The sequence below is a fragment of the Mirounga leonina genome, unplaced genomic scaffold, assembly GCF_011800145.1.
Source record: "Mirounga leonina isolate KUSES-001 unplaced genomic scaffold, KU_Mleo_1.0 Mir_150, whole genome shotgun sequence".
NCBI classification, from domain to species: domain Eukaryota; kingdom Metazoa; phylum Chordata; class Mammalia; order Carnivora; family Phocidae; genus Mirounga; species Mirounga leonina.
The window spans coordinates 23,277,726-23,293,561 of NW_023270374.1; positions in this window are offsets into that span (position 1 = coordinate 23,277,726).

A 15,836-nucleotide genomic window follows, 5' to 3' on the forward strand; every position below is an offset into this window, starting at 1 on the left:
CACCCCACTTCCCAGACCCTAATCCCACCGCCCAAGGACTTTTTTTTTTTTTTAAGATTTTATTTATTTATTTGATAGAGAGAGGGACGGTGAGAGAGGGAACACAGCAGGGGGAGTGGGAGAGGGAGAAGCAGGCTTCCTGCGGCGCAGGGAGCCGGATGCGGGTTCGATCCCAGGACCCTGGGATCAGGACCTGAGCCGAAGGCAGACGCCCAACGACTGAGCCACCCAGGCGCCCCTCACCGCCCAAGTACTTTTTTAAATAAAGATTATATTTGTTTATTTGAGAGAGAGCGAGAGAGAGAATGAGAGCAGGAGCAGAGGCAGAGGAAGAAGCAGATTTCCTGTTGAGCAGGGATCCCGGTGAGGGACTCGGTGCCAGGACCCTGGGACCATGACCTGAGCGGAAGGCAGACGCTTAACCGACTGAGCCATCCAGGCGTCCCCAAGGATTTTTTTTTTAAACACAGCCCATCCGAGGCTTCTAACTCTGCCCCTAAGGATCCTAACCCCGCCCGGAAGGATAATAAACCCGCCCCTAAGAATTTTAATCCGTCCCCCAAAGATTCTAACCCCACCCCCTCCTCCAAATACCTTACACCTGTCCTAATGCATTATAATCCCCGCCTCCCCAAACCCTAATGCGGTCCCCAAAGGGATTAAACCCGTCCTCACAAGAACTGCAACACCATCTCTTCCCAAAATCCTAATTCTGCCCCCAAAAGGATTTTGAATCTCACATTTGAAGGATTTTTTAGCCTCACCCAACCGGAGTTTTCTAATCCTGCCCCCAAGGATTCTAATCCAGCCAACCAAAGGAGCCTAACCCTCCTCTTCGAAGGATTCTGACCCAGCCCTCCAGATTCATAACCCTAACCCCAGGGAATCTAATCCTGCTCCTGGATAATCCCAATCTTGTTCCCAAAGGAACACCCCTCAGGATTCCAATCCGATCCATCCAAAAATTCCAACCCTACCCTCAAGGATTTTAACCCCTCATCAAAAGATTCCAACTCAGCCCCCAAGGATCCTAACCCCTATCCTCGGCACTCTCACAGGATTCTAATCGCCCCTCCCCCCCCCCCCCCCCCCCCGCCTTTAGCATTCTAATCGGGTTTTCCCTACCATTTCAATCCACTCCTACAAGCCCAGGCCCCTCCCCCACACCGTGTCCCAAGCCTTCCGGGTCCTTCTGTGGTCTGTGGGTTCCACTCCACAGGCCCCGCTCTATTCAAAGGGCATGCAAAGTTTCTCACCCGCAGGCACCGCCCTGGCTCATTCTTGGCCGGTTTCGGCAGCTCGGATGACTTTGAAAATTGAGAAGGCGGGATGCCCGGCTGGAGGGTCCCACATGAATGAGATGTGCCCAGGACCAGGCAAGGACAGAGCACATCGGCTCCTGGAAAAAGAGAGGTATTGTCGCACTAAATTCTGCCAAGTACACTTCCAAGATGTGTAAGAATCTTACAGCCTTTCTGTATTCCCACTGCTACCAGCCACTTCAGGCTACCATCATCTCTTCATTCACTCATCCATTCATTCATTCATTAATTCAGCGATACTCTGCTGAGTGCAGGGCTACACAGGGCTTCTCAACTTCAGTACTATTGACATGTGAGCTGCATAATTCTTCGTTGTAGGGCGGTTGTCCTGGGCAAGGTAGGATGATGAACAGCATTCCTGGACTCCACCTACCAAATGCCAGTAGCAACCTCCTTCTCCACTTGCGACAACCAAAAATGTCTCCAAACATAATTAAATGTGTGTGTGTGGGGGGGGGGGCGGGCAGAACCATGAATTAAAAGATAATGACCCTGCTCTAATGTGTTTGCTATCTGTGCTCAAATACACATATGTGATTTTAAAAATAAATTTTTAAAAGATTTATTGATTGATTTTAAGTGGGGAAGGGCAGAGGGAGAGGGAAAGTCTTAAGCGCACTCCACGCTGAACGCGGACCCCGATGTGGAGCTCCATCCCAGGACCCTGAGATCATGACCTGACCTGAAACCAAGGGTTGGACGCTCAACTGACTGAGCCACCCAGGTGCCCCTTTAAAAATAATTTTAATTCTGTGTTTAGTTTACTTTAATAGTACTTAATTTTGTGCTTTCCCCTCCAATTCCAACACTGTTATTAACATTTAGCCATGTTGCTAAAGGTCATTGTCTACATCTCCACAGTTTATTTGTCCATCCCCCTAGTCATGGACACCTAGATGGCACACAGCTTTGGGCTACCATGTCCCTGATGGACTGGTGTAAGAATTTTGTAAAGATTTGCTTTGCCAAGAATGATGGATGCTTGCAGATGGCTGCTGCCAAAATTCTTCTCCTAACATTTCCCCACATCTTTTTTATTTAAATTAATTCAAACAGTCTTATAGAACACCCAGTGCTCATTACATCACATGCCCTCCTTAATGTCCATCACCCAGTTACCACATCCCCCCCAACCCCCTCCCCTCATTGCCCCACATCTTGACTGACTCTTGGTATCATCCATCAGTCTTTAAAAAAAAAAAAAAGATTTCATTTATTTATTTGAGAGAGAGAGAAAGACAGCAAGAGCAGGGGAGGGGCAGAAGGAGAGAAGAAGACTCCCTGCTGAGCAGGAAGCCCGACACAGGGGCTCAATCCCAGGACCCTGGGATCATGACTTGACCAAAGGCAGATGCTCAACCAACTGAGTCACCCAGGTGCCCCTCATCCATTAGCCTTAATTTGAGTTCCCCAGAAGTAGACCCTAGACATGGATTCAAGTGAAAGTAGGTTATTTTTTTTAAAAAGATTTTATTTATTTATTTTGACAGAGAAAGACACAGTGAGAGAGGGAACACAAGCAGGGGGAGTGGGAAAGGGAGAAGCAGGCTCCCCGCTGAGCAGGGAGCCCGATGCGGGGCTCAATCCCAGGACCCTGGGATCATGACCTGAGCCAAAGGCAGACGCTTAACAACTGAGCCACCCAGGCGCCCCTGAAAGTAGGTTATTTGGAAGATGCAGAAAACACTGGTAGGGGTGTAGGTGGATAAGATAGGAGAGGGAAGAAAGCCAATTAAGAGAGCATTGCAACCAATTACAACTGTGGGCTCCTGGAACTCACTCCTGCTGGAGAGGGAATTCTGGAGACACTAGTATTCCCACTCCATAATTACCTTTCCTGGAAGATGAGGGCGCTGAGGCATTTATGTACCAACTCCTGGCAGACATTGGATGAGGGATGCTCCTGGGGGGTATTAATCCTTCAGCACTCTGGCCTGCCCCATGCATACTCCAGCCACCAGAGAGAGAGCCTCCAGGAAGAGAGATACATGTTCTGAGGACACAAGAGGGTCATCATTAGCATCAGCTACACCTTCTTCCATAAGTTTGTCATGCTGATGGCAAAGGACCACAGACAGCTGAAACATTGTCCTGTTAACAGCCAATTCTACCTACCCCTCTTTTTGCTATTGAAGTAATGCTGCAGTAAAAATCTGTGCATGTTTCCAAAGCTCCTATCAACTTTACTATGGCATAGTTTTATACATAAAATGCACCATTAAAATACTCAGCTTGATGAATTTTGGTAAAGGTATACACTTGTGTAACCACTACCCTAATCAAGATATAGAACATTTCTACCACTCCAAAGAGTTCCCTTTTACCCTATTGCAGTCAACTTCTCCCCCGCTTCATTGCCTGTTTTTGGCTTTTTGTCTATTGTAGATTAGCTTTGTCTTTTCTAGAATTTTAAATAAATGCAATCATACCATATGTTTCTTTTATGTCTGTCTTCTTTTACTTCCATATTACTTTTGAGATTTTCCATGTTGTTACATTTTGCAGTATTTTGTTCCTTTTCACTGCTGAGTAGTATTCCACAGTATAGATGTATCCCTATTTGTTTATCCATTTACTTGATGGACATTTGCGTTGTTTTCAGGTTTTGGTTACATGAATAAAGCTGCTATGAACCTTCATGTACAAGCCTTTGTATGGACATGCTTTATTTCTCTTGAGTAAATACTTAGGACTGGAGTTGCTGGGTCAAGTGGTAAGTGTATATTTTAGTATATGTGCTGCCGAAGCGAGCATGGTAAGTGTATATTTTAACCTGATAATCCACTGCTACATTGGTTTTCAAAGCAATTATACCATTTTGCATTCCGACCAGCAATGTATGTTTTCCAGTTTCTCCACATCCTTGCCTATTTGGTATTGTCATTCTTTTTAATTAAAAAAAAATATTTCCCGTCTAACTCATATTAGCATCAAAGAACATTTATATTACAAATTTATCCTAAAACACTGCCTTACCAGTACTTGGGGTGGCAAACATTTTATCGATTCATTCATTCATTCATTCATTCATTCATTCATTCATTGTCATGGGGAATATAGCTGACCACAAGAAGTAGTGCTAAATGCTGCATCTTTGGCATCAATCTAGAGTTCAAATCCTGGCACTGCCATTTATGAACTGAATGACCTTGAACAAATCAAATCACTTTTCTGAGTCTCAGTTTCCTCATCTATCGAGTGGAAATGACAATAGTATTTATCTCAGTGAATCATCATGAAAATCAATTGACATCTTATGTGCAAGGGTGATAGGATTACAAGAAAAATAAATCAGAGCAAGAGGGTGGGATGTGACTTGAGACAGAGTGGCCAGGGTAGACCTCTCTGAGGAGGTAGCATGTAGCAGAGACCTGCTGAACTGGGGGAGTGAGCCATGTGATAATCTGGGGGAAGCGTGTTCCAAACAGAAGGAACAATAACGGCAAAAGTCCTGAGGTGCAATCGCACTTGGTGTGTTTAAGGAATAAAGGAGGCCATGTAGCTGGATCAGAGTGGGTGCAGAGGAGAGTGATGGAAATGACGTTGGAAAGATAGTGAAATCAGAATGTGAGGCCAAGAAGTCTTGGTGTTGATATAAAACTTTAATTGACACAAGATGGGAGCCATTGGAAGGTTTTGAGCAGAGGAGTAAGCCACACTGGCTTGTGTTTTAATGGGATCTGTCTGGCTGCTGGGTGGAGAATGGATTGGAGGGGCATGAGGAAAGCAGGGAACCCAATGAGCAGGCTGAGGCAGTCATCCAAGGATAATATGATGGTGGCATGGGCCAGGGTGGTGGCAACTGACAGTTGTAAGAGCTCAGAGAGAAAAAAGATCAGAATACCTGAGACTTCATGAGTATGCACAAGGGAAGTCAATACAGCACCACTTTTACTAGGAAAGGGTTGGAAATAATCTAGATGTCCATCATTTGGGGACTGGGAAAATAAATGCTAATACAATAATGGAGTACCAAGCTGTTGTCAAAAAGAATGAGGATGTATAAAAACTAATTGTATTTCATTTATTTATTTATGTATTTGGGTGGGGGGCAAGGGGAGAGAGGGAGAGAGAATCCTAAGCAGGCTCCACACCCAGCACAGAGCCCAACATGGGGCTTGATCTCACGACCCTTGATCTCTTGATCTGAAATCAAGAGTCAGACGCTCAACTGACTGAGCCACCCAGGTGCCCCAAAACTAATTGTTTTAGTTAGACAGATAATAACAAGTGTTGATGGGCTGGGTGACAGAGCAGGGGAGGAGACTTACTGGTCCCAGTATACCCTTTGTACTCTTGAATTTTGGACCACTTGAATATATTAACTACTCAAAAATTAAAAGTCAATTTAAAAATCAGAACTAACACTAGCAATGAACAATCTGAAAATAAGGTTAAGAAAACAATTTCATTTACAATATCACCAAAAAGAATAAAATGTTTGGGAATAGGGCGCCTGGGCGGCTCAGTTGGTTGAGCAACTGCCTTCGGCTCAGGTCATGATCCTGGAGTCCCAGGATCGAGTCCCACATCGGGCTCCCTGCTCAGCAGGGAGTCTGCTTCTCCCTCTGACCCTCCTCCCTCTCATGCTCTCTGTCTCTCATTCTCTCTCTCGCAAATAAATAAAAATCTTAAAAAAAAAAAAGGTTTGGGAATAATTTTAACAAAAATCGTGCAAGATAATTTAAAAACTAAAAAATCACCCTTGAAAGAAACTGAAGAAGACCTAAACAAAGTCATCTCATAGGATGGGAAAGATATCTCATGGAAAAGACATTTCTTCTTAGATTGGAAGACTTAATATTGTGAAGGTGATGATAGTCTTCAAATTGATCAACATAATTCCCATCTATTAAAAAAAATTCACCAGTTCACCCCCAAATTTATATGGAAACACAAGGAATCCAGAACAGCGAAGCAATCTTGAAAAAGTAAAACAAAGTTGGAGGACTCTGAAACTTACTATAAAGTTACAGTAATCAAGACAGTGTGGTACTGTCATATAGAAATATGTAACAATGGAACAGAATTGAGAGTCCAGAAGTAAACCCTCACATTATGGCCAAGTGATTTCCAACAAGAGTGCCAAGACAATTCAGTGGGGGAAGAATAGTCTTTTCAATAAATGGTGCTAGAACTAGATACCCCCATGCAAAATAATGAAATGGACCCCTACCTCACACCATCCACAAAAATAAGTCAAAATGGATCATAGACCTAAATGTCTGAGCTAAAACTATAAAAACCTTCATGATTTTAGGTTAAGCAAAGCCTTCTTAAATGTGACACAGGTAGAAAAAAACCAAAAACTGATAAACTGGATTTCCTCAAAACTAAAAACTTGTGCAGCAAATGAGACAATCAAGAAAATGAAAAGACAATGCACAGAATGGGGGCGAATACAGATCTCCTAAGGGACTAGTATCCCAAATATATATACACCACAACTCAACAATAAAAAGACAACATAACTGAAAAGTGGACAAAAGATTTGAATAGACATTTCTCCAAAGAAATTATACAAAGAGCTAACAAGCACGTTAAAAGATGCTTATTATCATTAGTCATTAGGGAAATACAAATTAAAGCCACCATGAGATGTCACTACACAACATTAGAATGATTATAATAAAAAAGACAAATAATAACAAGTGTTGATGGGCTGGGTGACAGAGCAGGGAAGGAGACTTACTGGTCCCAGTATACCCTTTGTACTCTTGAATTTTGGACCACTTGAATATATTAACTACTCAAAAATTAAAAGTCAATTTAAAAATCAGAGACTTCAGGGGCACCTGGCTGGCTCAGTCTGCATAGCATGTGACTCTTGATCTTGGGGTTGTGAGTTTGAGTCCCACGTTGGGTGTAGAGATTACTTAAAAATAAAAAATCTTAAAAGAATATCAGAGACAGAGGTAGAATTGAGGCTGGGTAGGATTTTTAGAGGATGGAAAAGTCAAGAAAAGTTTTTGGTGTGTACTTGACAATGGGTCAGGGATGGAGGAATGATGGAAGCAAAGGCATTGAAGCTAGACTGAGTACTTTTCGCTAGCTGTGATTTTGCTTTCTCATCTGCAAAGTGGAATGATAAGAGTACCTACTTCACCAGATCATTAAATTATTGCATTAAAAGCTCTTATTATTGCGCCCTCACTTATATCATCTGATTTAATCTCTTTGAGATAGGAATGATTATAAATGGATGGCTCAGAGAGGTAAAGACACCTGCCCAAGGTCACACAACCAGCTAGCGACAGAGCTGGGATTCAAACCCAGGTCTGTGAGTCTCCGGTGTACCTCCAGAGCCCATGCTTGTAATGAGTACACAAACTCAGTAAGTGTGCCCTGGAGACTGAGGAGTAGAGAGACAAATTCAGATTAAAGGACACATCCCAGGGCTCAGTCCTGGAGGGAGGGCAGGAGCTGGGGAACAACGCAGGCTTCACCTTCACCTTGAGTCAGATGATGGCTCTTTCAAAAATATGTTTTCCTATCTCAGAAGGCATTTGCATTTCATATTTCAAATTCTTTGGGACCACTGTTGATTGTCCTATATTCAAAACAGAATGGGGGATGGGGAAGAGAGCCACAATCATTATTTCAGGGCTCAGATATTTCCCCTTTTATTTGCAAAGTAGCCAGTGCTCATTTCACAGCAATACCCTCCCAGGCAGGTCACTGCTGTCCTCATTTTCCAAGAGAGGCAAATGAAAATCTGAGAAGACCAGCCCCTGAGAAACTCACAACACCAACAGGTCCTTGATGCCCCTTCCTAAAGTTCCCCATTCTCCATCACCTCTAGCTCCTTCCCTCACCCTGCCTTAGTTTTCTCCAGAGAACTTTTCATGTACGTATTTATAATAAGTTAATGTGTTTATTGTCTGTCTCTTCTGCTTATTTGCAAGTTCCATGAAGGTACTATTCACGTGCCCATTTTACAGATGAAGAAACTGAAGTTCAAAGTTTGTAAACAGCCAGTGAGGAATAGCACTGAGATCCAAACCCTTCATTCTTTGATTAATTCTATTAATATTTATTAAGGGCTTAATATGTGCATGTCTGCCAGGGGCTGGAAGCACAAAAAGATGAACAAGATAGTTTTCAAGCAACATCCAAATGAATTAGGGAGATAAAAACTTAAACTGATAACCCAGATACAGAGTGGAAAATGCTGTGCATATTGTAGGACCAAGTAGGAGGGATATTGGTCCAGCCTGGGGTGCATCAAGGAGGACTTCTTGAAGGAGGTGATAGGTCGACATTTAAAGGATGTTAACAGAAGATCATGGCAAAGGGTTTTTCAGACAGAAGAGACAGCCTGACAAAGACTGGAGGGAGGAACAGCCTGGCTTGACTGATGAACCACAAACACTTCTGTGTCCTCGGTGCCTGAAGCCCCTGGGCACAGACAGGTGGAAAATCAGCCTTGGAAATGGCAGCAGAAGCTGATAAGGAACTGGGGCTTTCTCCTGTGGCTGAATGGGTAGACTACGGGTGTCTTGGAAGCTTGCCTACACCAGGTACCACCCTAGAGTCAGCTGACCTCCTACTCAGGAGTATGGCGGGACTGGGCAGGAATGGGGGTGCTGAGGGGAGCCCAAGAAGTTGTTTTTCTGCCCCCAGCTGCGTGGCCTCCTCCAGCTGATGGGTTTCCCCGTCTCCCCCCAAGGGGGTTGGGGGACAGTTCGGTTTCACAACCCCCTGCCTTCCCCCAGCGTCCCCGGAGGGTAAGAAAAGAGGAAGCACTCATCGGACTTCCTCCTGGGTCCGGGTGCACGCAAGCTCAGGCAGGTCCCCTCAGGGGGCGGGGGTGCTAAGCCAGACCTGCCACCCGCACCCCAGCATTCCGCGGAATAACAGGGCCTGGGTCCCGGCCCTGCCCTCACTCAGTGGCGGTCACTCTCGCGGGGTGCGCCCAGGCCCCAGAACGAGGAGAATGGGTTCCCGTCCCAGCAATTCTGATATGCTGTCTGCTCTTTGACAAGACCTTCTCTCTGAGCTTTGCATCTTGAACAAGGCACATCCTACTCAGCAATTTAAAACTGAGGCAATGTGCACAAATTGACATGGAGAGATCCCCAAGACACACTTGCAGATAGTATGAAAGTACACTCATTTAAAAAGTAACACGGTTTTGTATTTACCTATATCTATATGTAAACGCAAAGAGAAAGGTGTGGGAACTTTACAGCAGACAAGAACAGAAGTTGTCACCGAAGAGGACAGGAACGTTGGAATCAGGGGGAAGAGATGGGGACTGTTTCTCAGGTTTTTTGTTTTTTTTTTAATTTCATTTTTAACCTAGATTGTGTTTGCTTTTTTTTTTTTTTAAAGATTTTATTTATTTATTTGAGAGAGAGAGAGAGAGCACATGAGAGGGGGGAGGGTCAGAGGGAGAAGCAGACTCCCCGCTGAGCAGGGAGCCCAATGCGGGACTCAATCCCGGGACTCCAGGATCATTACCTGAGCCAAAGGCATATGCCCAACCATCTGAGCCACCCAGGTGCCCGACTGTATTTGCTTTTATTTGTGTAATTAAAATAGTAATAATAAATGAGAGGACTGATATATGCGGTTATTGAAGGTCTTTTCCTCAAACAATTTGCTATGAAAATTTCCAAACATACAGCAAAATTGAAGGATTTACAACAAAACCCCTACAGTACTTACCATTGACATTCTACTTGCTTCATCACAGTCGGTCCATGTAGCTATCCATCAATTCATCTTGTTCTTTATAGATTTTATTTGTTTATTTGAGAGAGAAAGAGAGCACGAGTGGGGGGAGGGGCAGAGGGACAGCAGACTCCCCACTGAGCGCCCAGCAAGGTGGGTGGGTGGGTGGGCTCGATTCCAGGACACTGAGATCATGACCTGAGCCAAGGGTAGACACTTAACCAATTAACTGACTGAGCCACCCAGGTGCCCCATCATCAATGCATCTTGCATTTCAAAGTAAATTACCTCAGCCCACATATTATTAACTAGAGTTCAAAGTTTGTTTACAGAATTTTTTAGAGCGGGGAGGGGCAGGGGGAGAGAGAGAGAGAGAGTCTCAAGCAGGCTCCACGGCCAGCGAGGAGCCCCATGGGGGGGTCTCATCATGACCTGAGTGGAAATCAAGAGTCTGACGTTTAACCAACTGAGCCACCCAGGCGCCCCTGTTTACAGTATTTTTTATGTAAAATTTACATATAACAAAGTGCATAAGATTAAGTGTACATCTGCTGAGTTTTTACAAATGCATATGCATCAATGTAACTTCAACCCCATAAGATATACATTTCTATCATTCTAGAAAGTTCCCTCCTGTCCTACAGTGTATTTTAATTGCCAACATTCATTCAACACCCAACATTCAACACAGGGCCAGGTATATAGTAAGTGCTCAGTAAATGTTAGCTGAGGGGTGCCTGGCTGGCTCAGTCAGTGGAGTGTGTGACTCCTGATCTTGGGGTTGTGAGTTTGAGCCCCACGTTGGGTGAAAAATAAAATCTTTAAAAAGAATAAAAATAAATGTCAGCTGAAGGAATGAATGTGCACATGGCCTATTTCCCTGAAGGCAGAAGCATCTCTTTTTCTCTTGCACTCCCCACCACAGAACTGAAATTCAGTAAATGCTTAATAAAGACTTATTGATTGCATTAGGTATATATTGTGTAACAAACTACCCAAAATTTAGCAGCTTAAAACATTATAAAGGGTTATTATCTCACACACAATTTCTGTGGGTCAGGAAATAGGGGGCAGCTTAGCTCAGTGGTTTGACTTGAGATTTTTCATGAGGCTGCAGTCAAGAGCAGCCTGGTATTATCTGAGGGATTGACTGGGGCTGGAGATCCATTTCCAAGATGCCTCCACCCACAGGACCATTGGCAGTAAGCGCCCATTCCTCACCAAGCGAACCTCTCCATAAGACTTGCCTGAGTGTGCTCCTGACAGGGGGGCTGGCCCCCCCCAGGAGGAGTGATCCAGGAGAGCAAGGTGAAGTATCACAATGATTACACAGGCCATCCCTATCCCTATTCAATGTGGGAGTAGTCTACACAAGAGCAGGAATACTATGAGGCTAGACTAACTGGGGTCTTCTTGGAGAAGGTAGTCATTATGAACACGTATTCAAATTTTCTGAGCACTCGCTTTGTGCTGGGTGTGATGCTGGGCTCCAGGGAACGCAAGAATGAGTCAGAACTGACTATCCCTCTTCTCCTCACACGATGTGTGTGTGTTTGTGTGTGTGTGTGTTGGAGTGGCGGATGGGGGGGAGATCAGACAGACATGGAAACAGATGGTGTTACAGAGTACAATAAATATCACAATAGTGGTTTTAACAAAATTGCTTTTCTGTAATTCATATTTGTGGCACAACATTTAAGACAGCATGAACGTTTCCTCCTCTCCTTATTATATAGCTATACACTCTTCCAGCTTAGATGTGACAACTGGAACCTATTTCATAGATCCTTCCAGAACTATTCTGTGCATATACACAAAGAAATTTCCCACCCTCTTTAAACAAAAAGACAGCACTAATCAAAGTGCATTCCTCTGCACCCGGCTTTTCCCCCCTTACTTACTTTATCTTGGAAATAATTTCCTATCAGTTCATAGAAAGCTTCTTCATTTTTATTAATGGCTGTATGGCATCCTATTATATGTGTGAGCCTCGGTTTATTTAACCAGTCTCCTCTCATTGAACATTTGTTTATTTCTAATCTCAACGATTTTCCTTGCACATCCATCACCTCCACTTGTGTAAGTGTAAACGTAGAAGTTCCTGGCAGTGGAATTGCCGCATCAAGGGGTCCATGCATTTAAAATATTGTTAAGTAGGATTTATAACAACGTACCCTTCCACCAGCAATGTGTGACAATGTCTGTACTCACATGGTAAGTGACCAGACTTTCCAAACCTAGCCAATCCAGTGACTGAACAATGTTCTCTCGATGTGTTAATGTGTGTTTCTCTTACTATGGGTGAGGTTGGCACTTGCCACATTTCAGAGTTACTTGTGTTTTCTTTTCTGTGGACTGTACAAATAATTTGCCTATTTTTCTATTGCACTGTGGGTGTTTATTATTTATTTGAATGTCCTCTTTACATATCAAAGACACAATCCCTTTGTCTATACGACAAGCTTCAAAAACAGGGGTTTTTGGGGTTGTTTGGAACAAGTCGCTTTTAGACAGAAATGAGAAGTTTCTGCAGGTGCTGACATTTTCTGGGCATCACAGCAGAGCTGCCCAGGGTCTAAGGGAGCAGCTGTGCCCTGTAGGGTTCTGGTGGTGGGGGGTGGGAGGTGGGGTGGGCAAGGAGTCAGTCGTTAACTCTTGCACTGAATGGAAAGGGCTCTCACAGAAGACAGTGAACTCACCATCACAGGAAGTGGGCTGGACAGTCTGGCCTGGCTCTAAGACCCTTTGCCCTTCATCTGAAATGTCTGAGGATAGACAAGAAATGGGAGGACACACCAATAGGGCTGCCAATTTCTGATCATTTAAGCCTGAATGGGTGGAGACTGCATCCAGAAATTCCAAGCAACATTACTTAATAGAAATACAAACTTTCTAGAATGTAAACACCATGAGGCCACGGTTTAAGTGCTAAATAAATAGTTGTGGAATGAAGGAAGGAACGAATGAATGAATGAATATAATCAAAGGATGTGAGAGGCAGCGTTCCTGAGCGGGGAGGGAGCCCTCTTACCCCTGCCCCTCCCTGAACGTGCTCTCTCCTCTTCTTTCCTTCATCTGAGTCAGGTCTCAGCCTCGATCATCAGGTCCTGCCCCAGCTCCCAGGGCCCAGGCTCTCCTCAGCTGTCCAGTCAACCCTCCTGTCCTTCAGTAAAACGCAAGCCCTTTTGGTCACTCCCCTTTACCTGCACTTCAAGGGCCCTCTCAATCTGCCCATTCCTCTGCTTTTCTCTCCTATAATCCTGCTCCTCACCCTCCACACCCCATGTTCCCAGCAGTAGTTATGGTCACATTTATTGAGCACTTACTGTATGTCCTCTTACATGGATCTTGCTGAAGTCTTGCAACAAACTATGAGATCTATGAGGGTGATGCTATTATTATCCTCATTTTATAGATGAGGAAACCAAGACCAGAGACCTTTAGGAGCTTATCCAAGGTCACCCAACTAGCAGATGATAGAATTGGGATTCAAAACGCACTCATTCTTTTTTTTTTTTTAAAGATTTTATTTATTTATTTGACAGAGAGAGAGAGACAGCGAGAGAGGGAACACAAGCAGGAGGAGAGGAAGAGGCAGGCTTCCCACTGAGCAGGGAGCCCTACTCGGGGCTCGATCCCAGGACCCTGGGATCATGACCTGAGCCTAAGGTGGACGCTTAACAGCTGAGCCACTCAGGTGCCCCCAAAATGTACTCATTCTGACCCCCAGGGCCGTGGTACCCAACCACTGGGTACCAGTGGAGCCAACTGGTTATCAGTTTTGGGGTGTGCCATGCTCCTTTGAACTCCCTGTCCTTTGCTCATGATGGCCCCACCTGGAGGGCTCTCCTATCTACCTTCCTCTACCTGCCCAAAGTCTTGCTCATCCTTCAGAGTCTTGCTTGTAAGTCACCCGCCCCCCACCCTGCAAAGCCTTTTCTGTTTTCCCTAGGAAGAGCTAGTTGCTCACTCTTCGATTTCACAATTGAGAACTTTATGCTGTAATTATGTGGGGACCTGTCTCCCCCATCAAGCCGTGAGCCCCCCCGGGACAGGAATTGTTCTATATCTCCCTCTTGTCTAGCACAATGTCTCTAGTGCATGCTCTTAGTGCATGCTCTCTAAACATTTGGTGACCAAAGGACAGTGGCTCGAGGACTCCTCCCCAACATGCCGCTGTGAAGGTCTGTTAGGAGTCTCTGGGGGGGAAGCTGGGAGGGAGTAGGAAGTTGCAGGACCCCAAAACGAAAGGAGCCACACTGGAAGGGGCAGCTGGAGACAATTTCATTAACGTCACCACTTGTTCATGGATCAAAACTGTCCCCAGGAGATCTAGCTGGAAGGGGAGTCCCATCCTTACACCACCTCTAGAGGTCTTTGAGAAGCAGCTGTCCCACCACCCGGGGTTTTCCCCCTCTTGCAGTGCCAGGAATGAAGCCATAATGGGAAGTGATCCTGGAAGGGTCTCTGGATGCTACAGTAGGAAGTGTGGCCAGAGTTCTCATGCTCGGAGCCTGGACTGCCCCAGACAGGGCCCTTTGGACCTCAGCTACCAAGGGGTTACGTGGCTTTGGTAAGAGGGTAGTTCCGGGATGGGTGGGGACTTCCTCAGGGTGTGAGGGAAATTGCTCCATCCCTTGAACTATGGGGTAAGAACTGCCCCAGTGACTCGGGGGCCCTGTCGCTGTGCTTCTCCCTCGGTGTCTCCCTTATGCAGGAACTTATTAAGGTTCCCCAGAGTCTCAGGACAAATGCCTCAGCGTGTGGCCACTACATCCCAAAAGCTGGTGGACAGGATAGTCGAGAAGTTAGGACTAGGGGCTCTGGAGTTGGCCAGATATGGGTCCAAATCCCAGCTTACTGTGTGACCTTGGGGTATTCACTTCATCTCAAGCTCCAATTCCCTCATCTGTAAAATGAAGATAAATAAATTGAAAACATCAAAATTAAGGATTTGTTCAATGGAACAAATTTGTTCAAAGGAAGACACAATGGGCCAGTGGTTTGCCAAGTGCGCTCCCTGGACCATCAACATCACCTGAGTACTTGTTAGAAATGCAGAATCTGGGCGCCTGGGTGGCTCAGTCATTAAGTGTCTGCCTTCAGCTCAGGTCATGATCCCAGGGTCCTGGGATCGAGCCCCGCATCGGGCTCCCTGCTCCGCAGGAAGCCTGCTTCTCCCTCTCCCTCTGCCTGTTGCTTGTGTTCCCTCTCTTGCTGTCTCTCAAATAAATAAATAAAATCTTAAAAAAAAAAAAAAGAAATGCAGAATCTCGGGCCCCAGCCCTGCTCTACTGAGTCAGAAACTCTGGGGGGGAGGGGGGGGCGGGGCGGCTCAGTGATCTGTGTTTTAACAAGCCTTACAGAAGATTCTGGTGCATGGTAAAGTTTGAGAACCACTACCCCAGACAAACCTGACATGAGCAACATATTAGGAGACGATATTGGGAACATCAACATCCAACAAGGCATTAATACCTAAAATTTACAAGCTACTTCTGCAAATTGACAAGAAAAAGACAGGACGGGGCGCCTGGGTGGCTCAGTTGGTTAAGCAACTGCCTTCGGCTCAGATCATGATCCCGGAGTCCCTGGATCGAGTCCCGCATCGGGCTCCCTGCTCGGCGGGGAGTCTGCTTCTCCCTCTGATCCTCCCCCTCTCATGCTCTCTGTCTCCCATTCTCTCTTTCAGATAAACAAATAAAAAAAATAAAAAAATAAATCTTTAAAAAAAAAAAAAAGAAAAGAAAAAGACAGGAAACCCAATAGATGATGGGCCCAAGACATGAATGGACAGTTCACTGAAGGGGAAGCCCAAATGCCTGACAAGTGTAGAAG